We start from the raw sequence: 20,340 nt of genomic DNA on the forward strand, positions 1-20,340 counted from the left end.
TTGTGAGTTAACTCACTCAGTAAAGGAGCCTAATCCCTGAGAGATCACCCAGAACTGAGGGTCTCACTGGCACCTGTAATGGTGGATCTTAGATTTTTAAGACTTATAGTTCTGAAGGAAGTTGATGAGAAAACATGACTGGTCACAGTCAATGCCAACATTCTTCTGACAGTCAAGCAAAAAAAAAGAAGTTAATTCTCCTAGTGCTTTCAGCAGAAGAAGCAAAGAATCACAAGGGCAGAATCTCCTGAAGACAAAAGTTAGCCATTCTAACGGAAATTTTCACTGGGCCATCCTTTCATATAAATCACATCAGAGAACAGCATGCCCCAGCCAGCAATGTGAGCTGTGAAGTTTCAAAATGCTAAAATCTGGCCAGATACCAGAATAAAGGCCTTTGTTCTCTCAGCAGTGATGGTAGGCTCTTACCTGAGAAGCGCAAAGCCTGTCTTCACAAACAAGGAAATGTTTTTACAACACGTGCCCCTCCCACCCAGACAGGCTGCTGAGATGTAAGCAGAGGCTGAGCACTCTCTCCCAGGGCGGGTGTGGCATCTTCCCTTGGGTTTCAACTTCTCAGTTCTCCCAGCACCTGCCATCCCATTTATTTTCCAAATCTCTTTTGCTGAAGCCTTAAAAAAACCTTTTTTTCCCCCTTTCAGGATCAGAGACATATCTGCAAATGCAATTTTCGAATTACAGAAGCACCAATATAATCTGTTGATGTTACTATTTTTCTTTTCACACACATGTTGGGAAGTGAAGTGTGTAGGGCTACACAACACCCAAACATGATCAAGGAGGGTTTTATGAGGAGAGAGAGAGGAAGAGGGAGACTGGGGAGAAGGAAGGAGGGAGGGGATAGTGGGAGAAAAGAGGGGGAGAGAGGAAGAGAAAGTGAGAGCGGAGAAAAAGAGAGACAAGGAGCCCAAGAAGGAAAAAAGTGTTTATAAAACGTAACTTCCCTCATCAACCTTCATCTCTTGTCAAGAGCTCCCCACAAGTTTTTTACACGTGAAACTTAACTCCAGCCTGTTTAGTTAATTATGAAAAACCAACATGGAAACCATTATTTCAGCGTGTAAATTTATTCACCAGGTGTTGTCCACCAACTGCCCTCTTGTTCTCAAGCTGACAAGAGTAGCCCGAGGCGCCTGAAGATGAGAGCAGGAGGGGAGATCCACAGGGAGCTGTCACATTATTCCCTAAGATGCCAGGTGGAAGAAGCAAGGCTTTGTTTCCCCACCCTGCTGCGCATGCATTTTTAAAAGATAACTACTTGGTGCAGCTAGGAATGTATCCCAGGGTGAATGTTAAGAGTGAGTCATCTGGCTTGAAGGCTGACTAAGTGTTCTACAGGCACACAATTGCCTCAGGGGATCTCTGGAGCCTACAAGGTATGGTCTGAGCTTACAGGAAAGGGCTGCCTGCTCAGAAAACATCTCTTCTATTGACCAGCTGTCTTAGGTTTGGTTCCGTAGAAGCGGAAGAAGAAGAGGGATTCTTGTGCAGTCTCAGGAGAAATCCATAATGGAGTTGAGAGATCAGGATAGGGCAAGGGAAGAAGCTAAGCGGGGATACGGTTTCCACTGATGTCAAGCTTCAGCCTAATGCCACTGACAGCTCTGGAGCATGAATTGCAACTCGGAATGAATTTGGGATGGACACCACCACCGACTGCTACCATATCATGCAATCATTGGTCGTCCCTGCAGGACGGGAGATGCATAACCTCCCATCTCCTGAGGGGTTTCTCTGGAGATGAATGAAGACATGAGACCTTAGCAGTCAACATCTAACCAGCTGGAGATAGGTACACGGTCCAGCAAGGAGAATCTGGGAAGGGCCCCCCAGCAGCTCGTGCAGTCTTCCTCTTGCACTACTCAGAGCCCCATGTTTCTCATATTAAGTTTATCCTTCCAGACACAGCTTCTCCTGGATTCTTATTGGTCAATGTTTGTAGGGAATTGATGAGGAAGATTCATTTGGGGAAGTATGGTCTCAGCTGCTCAGTTGGCCTGGAGCCAGGCCTCGTACTCACCATTCATCCCCCTCTGCCACCACTGCAGATCTCTTCCACCTCAGCCGGCACTTCTGTTGGTCTGGGTGATGTGACTTTATTGGCACAACTGGTGGAGGGTTCAGGCCTCAACCCTGAAGAATCTGAGGCCCTGCTTATCATGTCTTTACCAGATCAGGGCTACCATGATTGTCCATCTACAGTTAGAATTGAACATGGATGTTCCAGTGAGTCACCTATATGCAAAATGCTTTCCTTCCAGCCTCCATGACATAGCAGCAGCCCTACTTCCTCATACTGATCAGCTCCCCCTGATCCTGTTTGTCTTCTCTTCTCCTGGCACCAGGAATCCAAAGGGGCCAGTTTACAGCCAGAACTTTAAATACAGCGTGACTCCTCCTGTGACCCTTGTGGAAGTATCCCCTTCCAGAAATCAGAACCTATAGACCCACGGAACCTAAAGTTGCAGAGACAGGAAGAAAAATTCCCCAGGTGGATCACGGAAGTGATGGGGAACAAGGCCATTCCTATGTCCATCCCTGGGTTTCCAGAGCCATGTATTCTATCCAATGACCATGGGTCAAGACATGTATCACATCCTGAAGGATAGCACCCAGCCCCACAGGATATCATCTACAAGCTGGACTTCAGCTTCACATCAGGCCTGCAATTTCTAGATGGTGTGGCATGAGGAAGGACCAGTGGTCGCCATGATCCTGTGCTCACAGTCATGGCTCCTTTGCCAGAGTGGGTCCTTTATTTCAAGGTGATGTTTTTCAGGCTCCTGTCAATTTTCAAATACGCTCCCTCAGATAGTTGTGCCAATAAAGTCACTGTGGGCAGGACAGGAAAAACCATACCTAGAATATGTCTTGATTTGTTGATTTGTTGATTTTTTCAGATGAAAATTTCCAATATAATCTACTTGCCAGTGAGTTGGCCAAGTAGATTATATCAGAGCTGGCTGACATCCTGTCCACTTGATTATTTGGTGATATTTCTGCAGCAGATATTCCCTGGTGCGCATTCCCATGCAGTACAAAGTTCCCACTCCCACAGGCCCATCCACATGCTTCTATCCCAGATCACCTAGTCCCCAGTCTTTTCGCCATGCTCCTTCCAGGCTCCTGACCACCTGCTAAGCCATTCTCCAGTGCCCATAAGTCCATTTATATGTTTGCCTTCTCTCACCACACAAAATGGATGACCAGGTTCTCTGCCTGAAGCTCTGCCCTCCGTAGTAATTTCCCCTCAGCAATGTCCTGTAGGTCCACTACCGGGTAGGATGGTATTACAACAGTTACTTTTGGTTTGCAGCAACCCATCCAAGAACCAAGCTCAGGGTTTTTCCTCTTTTATCAGTTGGTCAGGGAGACACTCTGGGGGGTGAACTGAAGAGAGGCATTGGTGAAAAAGCGGAAGGTGACATGGGATCTGTTCCACTTGTTCACTCAGCTATTTGTACACTCAGAACTTATTCAAGCTAATACTAAATTGAACACTTCCTTCTTACAATGAATCATTGTCTTACTGGGTCTGACATGCCAAGCTTATAATGGACAGTTCCGACCACACGGTCCTTTGCTGTTCCATAATTAGCCACTCAGTCTTTTTTGGAGTCTCACAGCTTGCCAACAGCTACTTTTCAAAGAGTGAATAGTTCTCTGTTACCGATTCTATGGCCTTGCTCAAGAACCCTAGGGTTCTGTGCTGTGACTCTCCACTTGCAGCTGGCCAGAATTTCCACATGACTTCCTTACCTAACTCAGATTCCTCTAATACCATGGGATCTGTTAAAGTCATATGACTCAAGAGGCAGGATTGTTTGTACTGCAGCCTAGGCCAGCGCAGTACACTTTCTTTCTCTGGGGCCCACCCAGCCTCGCAGCCTGCTGTGTTACCTGGTACAGTCACAGCAGTATTTCCACGTGTAGAGTATGTTGCCATACCCTCCTCCTGTACTCACTCTCTCTCGTGCCCGTGAGAATATAAGATAGAGATGTGTCTTAAAAGCCAGCTTAATCATTTTCAGTGGATTCCCAAGCTGTCCTAAGCATGGTTTCAGGGCCCTTCCTGATTTGCTCTTTGTCCACCTCTTCAAGCCTTACCTCCCATCTCCCCCACTATGCCACCATGCTTCATATACTCTGACCACACTGTGCTATTACTCCCCTTGTGCAATATTCCAGTGCATTTTGGCCTCCTTAACTGTCAATGGGGAGGACTATTTCTCATCCTAAACACAATACAAATGGCCTCTTCTCCCCTGGTAGAGGCAGGTGCTCCCACTACTCTGTTTGCATAGCCTCTTCCTTGTAACCCTGATTGTACTCTATTGTGATTCCTGGTTTGCAAGCCTGTCCCTAGGCTGTGTGCTGTGTGCTGTTTCAAGTCAGGCACTACAGCCTGTTTCAGTTCAGTCTTTTTATCCTCATCACCTACTCCAGAGCCTGGCACAAAATAGGTACTCAGTGGATGTCAAATTAATAAATGTATAAATGCATGTAGGAAAAAGTATGTTTCACACACACACATGACCCATATTACAACAAAATAATGCGTAAACATATACAACTACAACTCCCTACCCCCACTGCCAAGTCTTCCCATCTGCGAATCTAGGATGTTTGTAGGAATGGAGATTTGTTGGATGCTTCTGATCATTTGTAAGTGGTCTGAGTTGCATCCCCAACTCTCAAGATTTCCTAGTTGCAATAATTTTGTAACCCATCCCCATTCTATTTTCACTGATCACCATTGCCTGTCTCATCCCCCAACACCACCATAAAACCTTTAAAACATTCATGCTTCTTTGCTTTCAAAATGATGGCCTGCTGGAATAGAGGAACAGGCTGGAGCTTTCTGGGCTCTACCTTTTTTCTGTTTTCAGTGGCCATTCCTGCGGCCTCCCCGGCTACGCCAGCCACTGTCCTCTCTGATGAGTCCCAGCCATGGGGTACAGCTTAAACCATTCCTGAGAGGTGGGAAATTTCACAGCAGCGGTCATTCCTCTAGGGGGCAGTATCCCTGCTAAACCACTAAGGGCAGCTACAGGGTCCTTTAGTTCTTTCAAGGCATGTCTCTCAAAGAATGTGTAAACCGCATAAAATCATATCCTTAACCAAACACAGAGGAGGTGAAGGTCCTCTGCCTCTCCCTTGACCACAGAGTGAGTAGTTTGCCTATTCTCAAGAAGACTGCATGGTAGAGAACATCACAGCATCCTGGCACTGCCCACACTCATGGTGCCACCACAATCCCCAAATCTTCATGTATCTTTCCATAGAGAATCGAAAGGATCCCAGAAACAGACTCAGGTGAGGTTGGCCATATTTATTGTTGACCAAAAGCTGACATGTTTTAATATGGAAATAATCATCCCTCATCTCACCATGGACTTATCATGTCTCAGAGACTGGTTTTGAGAAATGTCAATATCGCTATTTCTTCTGATAAGTATTTCAGAGCAAAATATTTCTGATCAGAATTGATGTCATTAATTTTGATTTTAAAAAGACCTCAGCTATGGGCCATGTCGATGAGGAGGCTTTATCTCTCCTAAGAACCAACCTATTGCCTTCAGGGTCTGTAAACATTCACTCTACTGCACTCTGGACGGACCACACTGAGGTCCAGCTCATATTGGGATCACCACAAAAAGGGATAGCACATCCCAGAGAAGTCCAGCTGCAATTGGACAGCATAGTGACTCAATCTGAACCCAGGTCTTAAAGTTTAAGGGAAGGAGTATATCACGAAATTAAACAAACAGCAATGTGGTTCATAGCCCTTGACAGGCAGTAAATCACTCATCTAAAATCACAGTTTCAGTTTCTGCTTTCATTTCTTTTTGAGCTCTAAGTTTCCTGGAAAATTTTGGGATTCTCAATATGGGACGACCTGACTGGTCTGTTTCTCAAAGGTTTCAAGGGCTTGCAAAAGAAATGTGATTTTAATTTACAGCTTTTAAAACTCGCTCTGCTTGAAGTGGTTTGCACATTAAGGTTACAGCTACACGTCAACACAGCTTGTTGAAAGTTTAAAATGTCAGTCTTTAAACTTTGTTGTTGGTGGTTCTTATTCCTTTGGTTGGTTATACATCAGAAGTCAAACAACCAGTTTGGCTAGTTTCTGCCCCTGACTGATGTGACAGCTGATCGCAGTGTTATTGTTGAAACAATCTGAGAGCTGCTTTGGCTCCCAACTCCCCCAAAATTAAACACTGAAGGCAAAGTTCCTAACTATATAAACCCCCTTCAGGCTTACACTCTGGATTCATCATGGAGTTTTTATCAGTCTCAAGGTGGGTTTATTAGAATAGGACTAGAGGATAACATTTCTATTCTTTAGTTGATATTACTCAGTGGTAGACTTATCTCTGTCTACACGCTCCCTTATCTGTAAGGGGAATTCATGAAATAGGAAACAGAATGTGTAAACCACGGCCAACTTTAGTTAAGCATCTGATTTAATTTGTCTATTTGTGGAAAAACTATTTGCAGATCTTATCCCCAAGATCTCTTTCTACCCTAGGTCATCACAGACACAATCTCTTGGGAGCAGCCAAGTGTGCTCTTATATTCTCCACTCCCCACATTTTATGCTCTCTTAGCTCACATGTTCAAATTGACAAAGAACATGAAAGCAAAAGAGAAAAAATAGTTCTCATTTTTTGTGTCTTCTGTTGGCTTCTCCCTCATTCTTCTCTCTGAACACCACAAAAAGAACCTTTAGAAAATGCTCACAAACTTCTCATCCTGTTCTTTTCCCTCCTGATATCTTATTTCATGCTTTCTGTCCTGAGTATCACACTCAGAAGGTCATTGTCAATGTTGTGTGTCCAAAGCAGGATGGGCTGCCCTATGGGGAGTGTCTATTATTGGAGTTTTTCAAACAGGTGTTGAATGACATTTATCTGTGATGTTATGGAGAAAGGGGTTGTGTTACATGGGTCTAAGGTCCTTTTCAACTCTTAGATTCTACATCTGATTATGGAAATTCATGTTTCCCCAGACCATGTCAGCCTATTGGGATATACGGTGTTGCATGAACAGCAATAAACCACCTCCAACTGCCAGTACAGCCACCCAAAGTCACTCCTAGTTGTTCCAAGGAGTCTCTAGCGGTGTTTCACATTTCATTGCAAGTCCTGCTGAACCTCTGCTACTCTAAACTGCTTAGGCGCTTGCCACTGTTTCCAGAACACACTGTCCGGTTGCCCTTACCAAGCCCCCTCAGGCTTGCTAGTCACTGCCATCACCTCCACCAGGTACTGCCTCTGATGCCTTGAAGCCTGCAGGTGCCAAAGCTGGTCTGGATTCTCTGGTTCTCAATTTGTAGAAGTTGTATTGTACTCCAGGCAGAGGGGAGGAGAATGCCATTCTGCTGTGTGGGCACGGGGGTGGGTCAAATTATTGGTCTCACTGCGGTACTCACCTATAGTACTAGCATATATCCACATCCTTACCTTACCATGACCTTGTGAAGGGCAGAGTGTACTTCCCTGCCCTTTACTTCTGCCTTGAATGTAACTTGCTCTGGCCAATGAAATATTCGTAGATAAGATATGAACAGACGCTTTAAGTATGTTTGTACCTTTAGTTGCATTCTCATATTTAGTCTTATTCTGCCATCACTATGAGAACCTGGATAGAATAGTCCCCAGCATAAGACACAGAGAGAAGAGCCACCCCACATCTTGCAACAGTCACCTCCAGCAACCTGCAGATCCATGAGCATAAGAAATTATTGTTGAATTAGCCACTGAGTTGTTAAGTGGTTTGTTATGTAGCATTACTGTGGTGATAAATGATTGATGCAGGTATTAAAGCAAGGCTACTTATAAAATTGCAGTGTCATAAAATCTTTGATATCAAAATGATCATTTTTTTTCCTTTGCTTTTTCCACTTCCATAAAATTCAGATAAAAGTGAGTGGAAGGCTGGGATGTCCACATATCTGCATGTCAAATATGACAGATCTAGAGTTCCTTTTCTACTCTGAGGCTTTGTTATTGAGCAGAACTCCTTAACAATGGTTTCCAAACTGGGTTCCTCAGATCTCTAGAGATTCTACTAAGAAATCAGAAAAACATTCCCAGGGGATCCTTACTCCTAAGTGCTAAACCTTAGGGTACTGTGTGGGATACCCTTCCCTGTCCTCCCAATACTCCAGGAAAACCACAGCAGCCTGGACAGACCATATTTCTTCATTTCACTTATGAGAGCTGACCATACTTTCATCCCTAACACAAAATATCTTGCACTCCTCACCAGTTCCTTCAGATCCTTATTCTTAAAGCATAAATAATTATTGAGTACCTACTACTTGCCAGGCAACGAGCTGAGTACTGGGAATACAGAGGTGGTAAAAACCCAACAGTTCCTGACCTCTCAGATTGCATTTGGGAGCCCTAGCTGCTGGTGCTTCAGACAGGGCTTCCCTTGATGGTGGAAAAGTCTACTTTATGCTTTCTTTAGCCTACGCTGTAGGGTCATAACCAACAACATCATTTTGATACTTGGCCTAATTTGCAAAGTCCTCACTCCATATCCCAACCTCATCCTCTTCATTCTCCTATTTGGTCCCCCTCTTTGGACTTCCAGTTCCCAGATGCTACAGAAAGTATCTATCTTCCACTTTGAGTTCCCTTTCCAGTCATACCTATGACTTCATACAGTACCCCCAAAATGTAAACTTGTCTACCAAATACCTTCTCTAGGTTACCGTGGGGTATAGATATTCATTGAGCTATGTTTGCACGCTCCTGTCATTGATACCTTCCCTAGATGTTATATTACTTCTCCTACACTTCCGTATTCCAATTTCTTTTACCCAAACCTTTTCATTCAAGAGCATCTGCTAACCTCTCCAAGACATACCTTAGCTTCTGAATCACTAGAAATGATGGCACCTCTTTGGATTTTGTTCCACCAAAACGTGGCCATCCTCAATGACCATAACAAAACGACCTCTGCTGTCCAGAGTCTCAGGGCTTTTTCCTAGAAGGACTGCTTTTTTTAATGCCCTCTTATTTGTTGTTGGCAAGTCATTGCCCAGACACTGCTTTAAAGAGGTGAACACCTAATTCTACACACTGTTACAGTACTATGTAGCTTTCTCAGTCTAGCCCACTCTAACCTTGGTTTCCTCAGTTCTAGAAAGTGCTTTCCTTGCCAAACACAGCTGACCTACTCTACCCACCCATACTCCTTGCTCTGAGAGCATGGACGTGAGAACTACAAGGACCCTAGGCCCGTGCCCAGGAATATGAGGAAGGCTTCTGAGGTAAGGGTAGAAGAAAGTATTATTTGTATCACCTAGAAAGAAACTAAAGCAAACCCAATATATAGAAGAATAAAGTAAACAATTTTCACTGTAAAAAAAAATTTTTCTTTAAGATTGTAGACTCAAAAAAAAGACAGTATAGAGGATTTCAGCACAGGAGTTGTTAATTATTAATACTTACTTACGTTAGCCACCCCAGAATCATGACAGCAGGATATTTTCCTAGGAAAATTTGAAGAGCTTGCAAGATATCCTTATTTAAATCTCCTATTTCCCTCAACTTTCTCAAAGCCAAAGCCAATCATATGACACAAAGGGAGAGGATGTTTCTGAAAGAAATGGAATGAAGGGGGGAAAGGAGGAGAGTCACATAAGCCACACCATGCTGGGTCATGCCCTTGGAGTCGTCACAGGACACACTGGGTTCAACAGAAGAGGAATGGAAGGCCCCAGGATCCTACAGAGCTTCTCAATAGGACCTTGGGAAGACTCATCTATCTCTGTCCAAGGAAGAAACCATTTCTACCGCAGTGACAGAGGAACCTCTGTATGATGAAAGGGAGTGAATCCCACCGGCCAGCCCAGGTCAACATGGGTAAGGCACTCCTCCCAGCTAACAGATGAAGGTTTGGCAGAGAAGAATCCAGCTTCAGTCTGGCTCTTGTAGGCACAAACATGAGCAGAAGGATCTGTAGTTTATACAGCCTGCCTGTTTCCTAAGATTTGGGGCCCTGTTTATTATTCTGTTCAATAAACTGTAATAAGCTCAACTGTTCGAATCACAAAGGATATGACTGAGAGATTCCAGGAGCACCTCTCAGGAATCCTGGAGTAAGGGGCAGAGGTGGTGGGACTTAAGCTGCCACATGTTCCTAAGAATTACCTGGGAACTTGTTACCAGATCCCTCTCTGATATATTCCCAAACAATAGGCCTAGGACAGGGTCCCCGGTGGATATTTTTAACAAGGACCCAGAGTAATTCTGATTCAAGGGTGCCCTGCACTCACTTTGAGGAATAGTGGTAATAGGCCAAAAACGACTAAAGACTAAAGACTAGAAAGATTCAGTCCCAGGCTTTTCTTAAACTAAATGTAATGCCTCCAGTCTCTGATATCTCCTGCCTCAGTTCCTTTATCTATACCATGAGGTGGTTAGGCTAGGTGGAGTCTTCTCCAAGCATCTGTACACCCACCCTCTTGGAAAAGGGCATCTCTGCTTTATCAATCTACATTTCTAAAACAATGCCTAAATGCTGCATTCAAAAGAAGGGAGGTTAGTCTTCTGCGAAACAAACTTTAAAATTGCTGCATTAGCTGATCCTTTATAGTACAATCTAGAACTCTGAGGGATCTGCTAAATCTGTTCCATTACACTAAGTTCCTGGTTTCCCAGGACTTTCCCAGTTTAACAGTGAAAGTCCCAGGCCCACAGAAAACCCTCTTCCAAGGCCTGACAATGCATTCTCATTTAATGCACTCCCAGCATGTACGTATTTTCTAAAGGAAAAGAAAGCATCAGGGCTTCCTGGCACTCTCCTCTGCTTTCCTTTCCTCTCTTTGGCCACTGTTCAGTACTACAAAGTCTTGTGAAGCTCTTTCTCCATCTCAGTGCAGCCTGAAGAAGAAAATGGGGCTGCTAGATTCTAACCTTTAGTCCGCCCAACCATTCCATTCATTTCCAACCGTGTCACCCCCATGACTTGTGCCTCTAGCACTGACCACTGATGAAGAGTGCAGGATAAGCTCAGTCTGTTTCAGAGTAAGGCATGCCCTCTCTCATATCCTTCTGGGGTAAATTGCCTCTTAACTTCTGCCTAACGTTATAGGAGCAAGAAATGGAGTCCTAGAACATCTGGGTCTAGCAGCTCAGCTGGCTTCAAAGTATCACACATTCATCTCCTCAAAATGAATATGGATGTAGAAGAGCCTTCATTAGAAAATCCTTTATTGTCCCATACACACTAGTTTTGGAAACATGACTCTTTCACAGTCTCGGCATTTTTCATCTCTCTTTTGAGCTAGACCAAATGAGTCATGGAATCACTCAGTGGTTCTGCAAACAACATGATGAATCTCATCGGATTATCATTTGTTACAGTTCAGCTAGCTATCATTATTAATGAAGGTGGTTGGTACTGACCCGAGTAGCAACAATTAAACCCTTCTTTACAAGACAATCAGATTTAGAGAGTCAAGACCAAAGGAAAATGAGAGAGAGAGTGAGAGAGAGAGATAAAGAAAGAAAATGCTTAGAGACTATAAAGCCTTCCTGAATTGAACTTGATTTTGAGCAAGAAGAAAGTTAGTATGCACATCAGTACAAAAACTACTGATGGAGGCTACTATTAAAACATCTTAGTCAAGTTTTATGTCTAGCATCCAAAACCTGAAACTTACCAACAGTAGAATGGGCAAATAAATTGTGATATATTCATACAGTGAAATTCTACACAGTCATGAAAAAGAATGAACTACTGATATATGCAAAAACACTCATAAATCTTAGATTCATTACTAAATGGAAAAATCAGACACAGAAGAGTATCTAGTGTACGATCCCATTTACATGAAGTTTAAGAAGAGGTAAAACGAATCTGTGGTAATAAAGGCGAGAGCACCTTTTTGTATTCTACTGTGGATGGAGAGGTTTGAGGAAAAGGGCATCTCCCTTACCTGCAAGAGAGAAGGTAGGGGTGGCCTCGCAGAGCCATAAGGATTCCACGAGCCCAGGACATCCCTGTGCCTCTTCCCTAATTTCTTCCTCTGATAATAATGCTCATGAACATAAATGTACTTTTTGAAATATATTCTCTTCCCCAGTAAAGTGCTGCTGTTTACATAGGAACCCAGCCTTGATCTCTGCCAGTCTAAGAAGTTCAAGGATGTCACACTATTTAAAAATAAAAGTGGGGACAAGAAGAAAAAGTAACTCATGTTGCAAATCCCAGGTATTATAGCCAAAGGCCTCGAGTAAGGTATTAGCAAACACATACCACTTGGGATGCACAAGCCTTGTACTAACTGCTCATTTAATCTTCTTAGGAACCTGGAAGTAGATACTATTATCCCCATTTCCAGATAGGAAACCTAATACAAGTAAGTAGTAGAAAGGGGGGTTAGAACAAACAGTCTTATATATATTAAGAAATATATATTCTATTGCCTTTAACCTGCTTGATATTATATTTCCCTCAAACATAATGCTGTATTTCCTGAAATATAACAAATCAGGTTGCTTCATTATTATACTTCTTAATTAGAAAAATTTTATACTTTTGTTCTTAATGCTATTAGAGTCACGACAGACTTGGATCTCTGAATGTCTGTATCTCTTTTCATTCCTCCCAACCCTTTGTGCCTTTTGCTCTTAGTGGGGAGAAAAGGAAAATCGTCACTTACTTTCCACCTTCCCATACCATTTTGACGAAGACCAAGCTTTCCCAGCCAGCCACGTCTAGCATTTCCAGCCGTAATCTAACGTGCCATAAAATGTTTCAGAAAGATATTCTTTTACGCCTCGGAGTGCTGATCAAATTCTCCTAAACAGAATCTGAGTAAATTTTATACCAAACTGAGACCAAACAAGGAAAGAAGTTGAGGGTCTCTGGTTCAATGTAGAGTTATCTGAACCCCTTCTGGTTCCCCCTCTGCAGAAAGGAAAAGAGTGCTTTAAATCACAAACATCATTGTCAATGAGTACTAGAAAACTTAATGCACCAGAGGGCAGGAAGATCAAAGCTTAGCACCTGCAGAGTTCCACATGGTGTAGATTAATAAAACAATGCCCTCCATTACATAAATCTTGAGCAAGGTTGCTCACGGACACACATCCAAAAAAAAAATTACTGTAGGGGTCAGATAACTGATACACAATACATGCAGTCTCCCTATCAGGGAGCATTCTCTCACTCTAGCTCAGTTGTTGACACAAAGCAGGGAGACTTTATTTTATTTTAAGCTTCTTTTGTCTAAAATTGACATTACAGATTTTGGACCTGGACACAGCACATCTGCAAGCCAGCGGAAATACCAAGATCCTGCGTGTTCCTTTGATTGTTACATTTAAGATATCATGTGTGCTACCAGCTCAGCTGCTGCAAAGCATTAGAGGCCGTTACTCTGGGCTTGTAAAGTACTTTGGAAATACTATAGACCAGGATTAGAGAAGATGAGTATTCCACATGGTTGCAGGACAGATGATAACCAAGGGCAGTGCTGTATAGTTAAATTGATCTATGGTCAACATGTGGAAAGTAATCTCTTAAGAACCTTGCTGAAGGTGTGTATGTGAATGTGTGTGTTAGTGGTTTTGAAACAAACAGGTTAGTGGAGCGCTAGAGAAAGAAAAAAAAAAGGTGGAGAAGGGAAATACGTGTGTCCAGGCTTTCTGTAGTTTTTTGTGACAGTCTGAAAGCAAAACCAAAACAGAATCCATCCACTGCTGAATGTCACTTTGGAATTTGGCTGACAAGGCCTGTGGCTTTTTTATAAGTGAGAGGCAAATCATATGGAAGTTGTGAGCCCAAGTGTAAGGTAGCAGAGGTTTCAGTATTACATTCTATGTAGGAAACTTTAGCACGTGTTGATAATGTCCTGGAAACTTTCCCAGTGATAAAAAAAAAAAAAAGATAACTTTCATTTGTGTAGGCCATTTAATGCTGCCAGATCCCAAACAGTGCATAAAAGTCTATACAGGTCTACCTGAGAACTACAAATCATTGGTTCATTATGGTCACATGCTTCATGCACACTTGAGTTATTTACGTATGATGATCACATAATGAGGATAAATAGGCACTGGCACAGAATAAACATACTGTAGAGGTGACCTAATAATGTCTCCCCATTGTGTAGCATGCCTCCCAAATGCTTTTCTCATTTGAATCTGACAACCCATCTGTGTGTTTGGAAAGACAGATATTAGTTATTATATGCAATTTACAGATAAGGAAATTACATCCCAAAGAAATCCAGCAATTTATCCAAGATTTCATGATTATTAAGTAACAGAACTTAACAGAACTGAACTTGTCTTCCAACAAGTCCAACATAAATTCCACACTATCACGTTGGGGGCACAAGAAGTTGGCTTTATCTGGTCTGCCTCAAACCATTCTCAAGAAACTCTAGGACTTACAACTACCATAAGCAATGGAACAATGAAAAAGTCTTCCAGAGTCATTTTGCCATCATTCTCTCTCTAGGAAAATACACGCACACCATCATTTCCTGAAAGGAGGTTAGCCAGACTTGGGGAGTTTCGTTCTAGTATTGCAGTCTCGGTCAACCTTCATTCCGTGCAAAAGATCTTCATTCTATGCAGAGGATCTTTTGGCTTACTTTTTTTTTTTTTTTGATTTTTTATTTATTTATTTATTTTATACAACAAATCCTTCAGTTGATATAATACTTTCATTTCGAGGTATTTGGTAAGAAGGAAGCAGAGAATACAGAAAGGCCTCCTCCACCTGAGTTTATGTATGTTTTTAATGTCCTTTTTTATTGTTTCTTGCTGGAAAATGAGGCATATGTGGAACATATCATCATTCTGTATACAGTTTTCTCTATGAATGCATCAAATTTATAAAATATGATGCAGTTGATTTAATTTTAAAACTGTCTTTCTATTATCCCACAGGCAACAAAACCAGAATGGCCCAGTGGGAAGGGGTTGGATATCGGGGTAAGGAGCACTGTGAGTTACACCCCATTTCCTAGTAGTAGACTCTTATGTTGTCTTCAAATCCCGAAGGTGGACAAAGGTTTGTGCTACAATGTGTATCCCAGCAATTAGCCTCTTTTTATCAGGGCAGGAGAAGATGATGCCTTGATAAACAACGAAAATTCAGGCTCCAGAGGACAGTTTAGGAACAAGTTTAGACAAATAGCCACACAGACTGACAGAGAATTGGGGCACAATCATATGAAATGGCTTATTTATTTATTTATTTATTTATTTTTGGAGCATTTACTATCTTCCGAGATCTGTATGAAATGCTTTACCCTGTTCTATTTATTTGTTTTTAATCTTATCTTTTATTTGTTTTACTGTTTTCAACAAACCTTTGAGGTAGGGCCTACTTGCATCTGCATTTTAGTGACGATCCAAATAAAGTTCCGAGATTAAAGAGCCTTGCCTGGTCACACAGACGAACAAGTGGTGGAGCTGGAACGTGAACCTAGTTCTAAAGTCATGGAGACTGAACTCTTAAGAAAAACTAACGTGTATTTAATTTAATGATTACTAAGGCACTTGCTTTGCTATTCTCTCTCACATCGGCTTTCCCTGAAGCTTCACCCCACCTTCCTGGGGTAGGTATTATTAGCCCCACTTTAAGTGAGGATATTGAGCCCGGAGGACAGTAGGAGGCTTTTTTAAGACCCTGCTGTGAACTGGAAAAGCTGGATTAGTACCCAGGGTGATGTGTCCCAAATCTTAAGTTCTTTTCTCAGCAACACAACCATTCTCTGGCTCACTTTGTGAGCATGGAGAGGCCAAGGCCAAACCTTGTCCTCAGTAAGGTGCCTTCTCTATGTTATTCAGCCAAGAAACAGCTATTTTTATGTCACATCCCTCTTTTCCATCAACCATAAGTCCACTGTCACTAGTCAACCCATTCAGACCCCATTGAACCACGGTATAAATATAGGAGAAAAACCTAACACAGTATTTTAAACTAAACCCAGTCACTCAGGCTGGATTTTAACTGTCTTGCGACTGCCATTTCAGAAAAGCCAGGCATGACTGTGGAAGGCCATAGAACTTTCTGAACAGCTGGCCTATGGAAGGCAGATTGAGATGCTTTAAGCTGATTGCTTTGATCCACATTTCTTCAGCTCCAGCCCTCCCTCCTACGAGTAGCCCTCCCATTGAAGTCTATGAGAACCTGGAACCCCTGGGAAAATAGTAATATAGAATACAGCCCTTTGTTCTTTAGCTGTCCTGTCAAAATTCTTTAATTTAAAATAAATCCCTTTTCTCACTTGCATTCAATTATTCCTTTTCGACTAAAATGCCTCTGTTAGTGTGTGTTATTTCCTGCTTCGTCTTTTAAAGTTTTGTTTAAAAAGAAAAAAAAAAGGTCCTTCTATCTTAGAGAATAAGTGTGTCTTGCACAGTTTGAAGCAGAAACCATACTGACAAAAAGCTTTTTATTTTTTCAAATACATTAGCTGCGGTTATAACTTCAAACCCTGGTAGGGTTTCAATCACATTGGGATACATGCAATTTATGGCAAAATAAAATAATACCAGGTCATTTGGAATATAAGAATATTCCTAATTTACCTTTTTTCAATACTTTAAAAATATACCTTTGTGCATAAGTGAACATATCAGGTTTTAAAAGTTATTTTCTCCACAATCATAATAAAGGTCCAGGAGTTAGGACTCTGAATGACTTTTCCATGAGTTTTCAGGAAACTTGGGTTTCTGTCCAACAGTCGGCTACAGAGAGGTTTTGCTGAATGTGCTATATTTTCATCTGCCTCCTGCCTCTAAATTCTGAAGGACACAAATTACTAGCCATAAATCTGCCTTCCCTACCCAAATCCATCCAGTATAGTCAGAGAATTTTGGTGATTTTTATTTTTTAATTTGTTGTTAGTGTGTATGTTGCAGGCATTTCTTTCGCTTATCTATTTGATAAACTAGTTCCTATCCCTCTAATGATTTCAATTATACATGCATTGTTTTACAATGTAATCTCGTCTTTCCATCCTGATTGGACTTCAGTCTTCTTATAAAGAACACTGACAGCAGATCAGTGTTTATCACACAGGAGATAGTCAATGTTCAGTCCTTTCCGATGGTTAAATCCATGATGTGAATCAATCAGGTTTATAATCTTATTTGCTTACTGCAGATTCAGCATTTAGTGTTTGGCAATAAGTGTTACCAAATAATTTTTTAATCTAAACTCAGTCCTTTTTTTGTTTTTAATATGGCCAAAAACACAGAGGAGAAAACATATGTGAGTGAAGTTGTATGCCTAGGTTTGTGTGTGTGCATATGAGTGTATTCAGAGGATACACACACACACACACACACACACACACACACACACTCGTGTTATATAATTATACATATTATATAAAATGACATTACATATGATTACATATTATATTTATGATTACATACATTTATATACATATATGCATGTATATGTAAATATATGTGTATCTATATATATATGCTTATTTCAAATCCTCAGTCAAAACTGTTTGACCATTTTTTACCCTTTTAAGAGCAGAGACATAGAGATTTTTCTTATCCCCATATGGGAAATCAAAGTCATTTCTAAGTGTCTCACCACAGGACTATGTCTCTTCTTCCTTTGCCAGCTGATCTCAGCTTCTGTTGAAATCTGTGGACCCACCAAGTTGTCAAAATCCACTTCCTTCTGCAGCTTGTGCAGCACGTCAAGCCACGAGCTTTAGTGCTTAACAGAGATGTAGTGAAAAGGCAAATGTCTTGGCAGCCATTTGAAATGTGTGTAAAAAGCCCCAAACAGAACCTCATCAGATATCAACTCTGTCATTTGGAGGGGCTTGAAACCTGCCCAGCACTGTAATTTATTTTGCCAGGAGGTACGAAATTGACCAGGGTTCAGAATGTAATCCTTCTTCAAATATTATTTCTGGGAACACTTTTCTCACCAAGCATGACCCCGCAAATTGAATCTTGCCTTCCCATCCCAGGTCTGCATTCCGTAAGTTCTGTTCTAAAAGTAAATTGTTTCTACAGACAAGAAGAAAGTTGGTCTTATTATGCAGCTGAGAAAAACTTAGGATTTTCTATCTAATAGTTTTTCACTCCTTTATTTCTACCTCCTTCCAGATTACCAAAACAACTTTTATAGCTCATGTTTTAAATAGATCTTGTGAAAAGCTGCCACCATACCAAATTCAGCACTCTTTTAATTATTCATGGATATGGATAGCCAGGAAAGCATACAAAATTGCAAACCTTAGATAATTCAACAGCCTCACATAAATGAATAATTTCATTGGCCCTCCTTTTTTAAATTTCCTATCTTTTGATCAGCACAGCATTTGTTCAAAAGGAAATATTAGCCCAAGTATTTCAATCAATCAAAAATAATATCTAGCATTAACACTTATCTGTTTCCTATTTGCCAAAGACTATGGGTTTTATCTGTTAACTGTCAAAGCCACATTAGGAGAGAATCCATTATTCCTATTTTCCATGTGAGGAAAGTGAGGCATAGTGATATAACTAACTTGCTAAGTCATCCAGCTCTAAGCAGTGTCTTTTGAACCAGTAATCCTATTGCTAGGCAGAAAATAACACAAAAGAAAAAGCTATAGACACAAATATACGAATAGTGTATATTAAATAACTTGCCTCAGATTATACAACTAGTTAGTGGAGGAGCCAGGTTTTGAACCCAAGCAGTCTTCACTAGCACCATGCACTGAATTGCTATGCTATACTACCTGCTCTGAGCTGCAGGGTTTGGTAAGATTTGGCAGCACCGTAAGGGCTGCAGTATAGCTTGCAGTATAGCACAAGGGATAATGGCAGCATAGGGCCAAGGGCTTGCAGTATAGCACAAGGGATAATGGCAATACCAGGAAACAGCGAGAAGACAAGTAAATGATGAAACGTATGGCTGACACTGTGGTGTGACTGGGCCGGAGTATCCTGAGAGGGGTCCTGGAGGAAGACCTGAGCCAGATGCGAAAGATGAAAGGGGCTTTGGGAGGCTGGAAGGCATGGCACTAACGAGTAACAATAATCATCCTTCATTGGGCAGTTACTATGTGCTAGGCACATTTCTAATTGCTTTCCATCTGCCAACTAATTTAACCAAACAAGAAGTGATCCTTCTGCTCACAGATGTACCACATCTGGAAAGTTAATTTCACCAGCACAAAGAACCAGTTTTCAACTTGCAAATTCAACCACAGAAAAGGACCACACCTATAGCTATAGTGTACCTGATAAGAGAGTTCCAGTGAAAAGTATTTTTTTATTAACTCCCTCACTCATCAGATAGCATTTTGGAGATGGCATAGAACGGCTTAGGACAGAAAAGAAAACGAGGATATACTTCCACTTTCCAGACTCAACCCAATCAGCCTTCCAAAAATCCCATCCACAATTTTCCTTGCCCACTGGATATTAACCCTGGCTTTGTCAATTTACAACCACATCTACCCATACGCTAAACTCATAGTAGATTGTTGATATTATGATTTCACACAAGGCATATCCAAATATTTTTTGACATTAAGAAAGGTCCTCACGGGCATAGTATGCTTAGTAGATGCTTAAAAAGTAAATGCACTTTCTCTTTGCAGAGCTTAATATTCAATATAGTTCTGTTAATTATTTTATTTTATTATTAAAATCTTCTCTACACTTATTTATTTGTTGCTATTTGATCTGCCAGATAAAGATGTGCTACAGGACCAACCATGATTCTACCAGTTTCTCTTCATGTTTCCCAATTTTTTTCTTCAACTAATTTTGGCTGGCATTATTCCATACATAAAAATCCACAATTGTTATATGTGTATTGTGGATTATACATTTATAAGTATAAAAGCCTTGTCACTGAGTTTGAATATTACTTTGATGTTCAAAATTCATTTGACTGTAAACCCTCATGATGATGACTTAACCAAGAGAACATTTATTGAGATAGGTGGCTGACTACAGCATTGCTCAACTTGTAGGATTAAACAAAGATGAAGAGAGCCAGAGAGCAGAAGACTGATGTCAGCAGTCACAATGGAAAATAAAACTTCCTCACCCAGGTCAAATCCAGTTTACCAACCCAGAGCCCATTGATTGAAGGGGACATCAGGGCCTCTTGAGGAAGGATCTTGCAATACAGCTATAAGTATAATGGTCAATATTCCTCTGATATTTCCCCCAAGAGATTTACAGTTATTTGCCATAGTAACTGTGTATTAGGGAAAAGAAACACTCGGGCTTTTTGAAGACCAATACCTATAAAGTCTGAACTAATAGTAATAGTGGAAGACTCAAATGTCAGTGTGAT

The sequence above is a fragment of the Rhinolophus hipposideros genome (genome assembly GCF_964194185.1).
Source record: "Rhinolophus hipposideros genome assembly, chromosome: 11".
NCBI lineage: Eukaryota > Metazoa > Chordata > Mammalia > Chiroptera > Rhinolophidae > Rhinolophus > Rhinolophus hipposideros.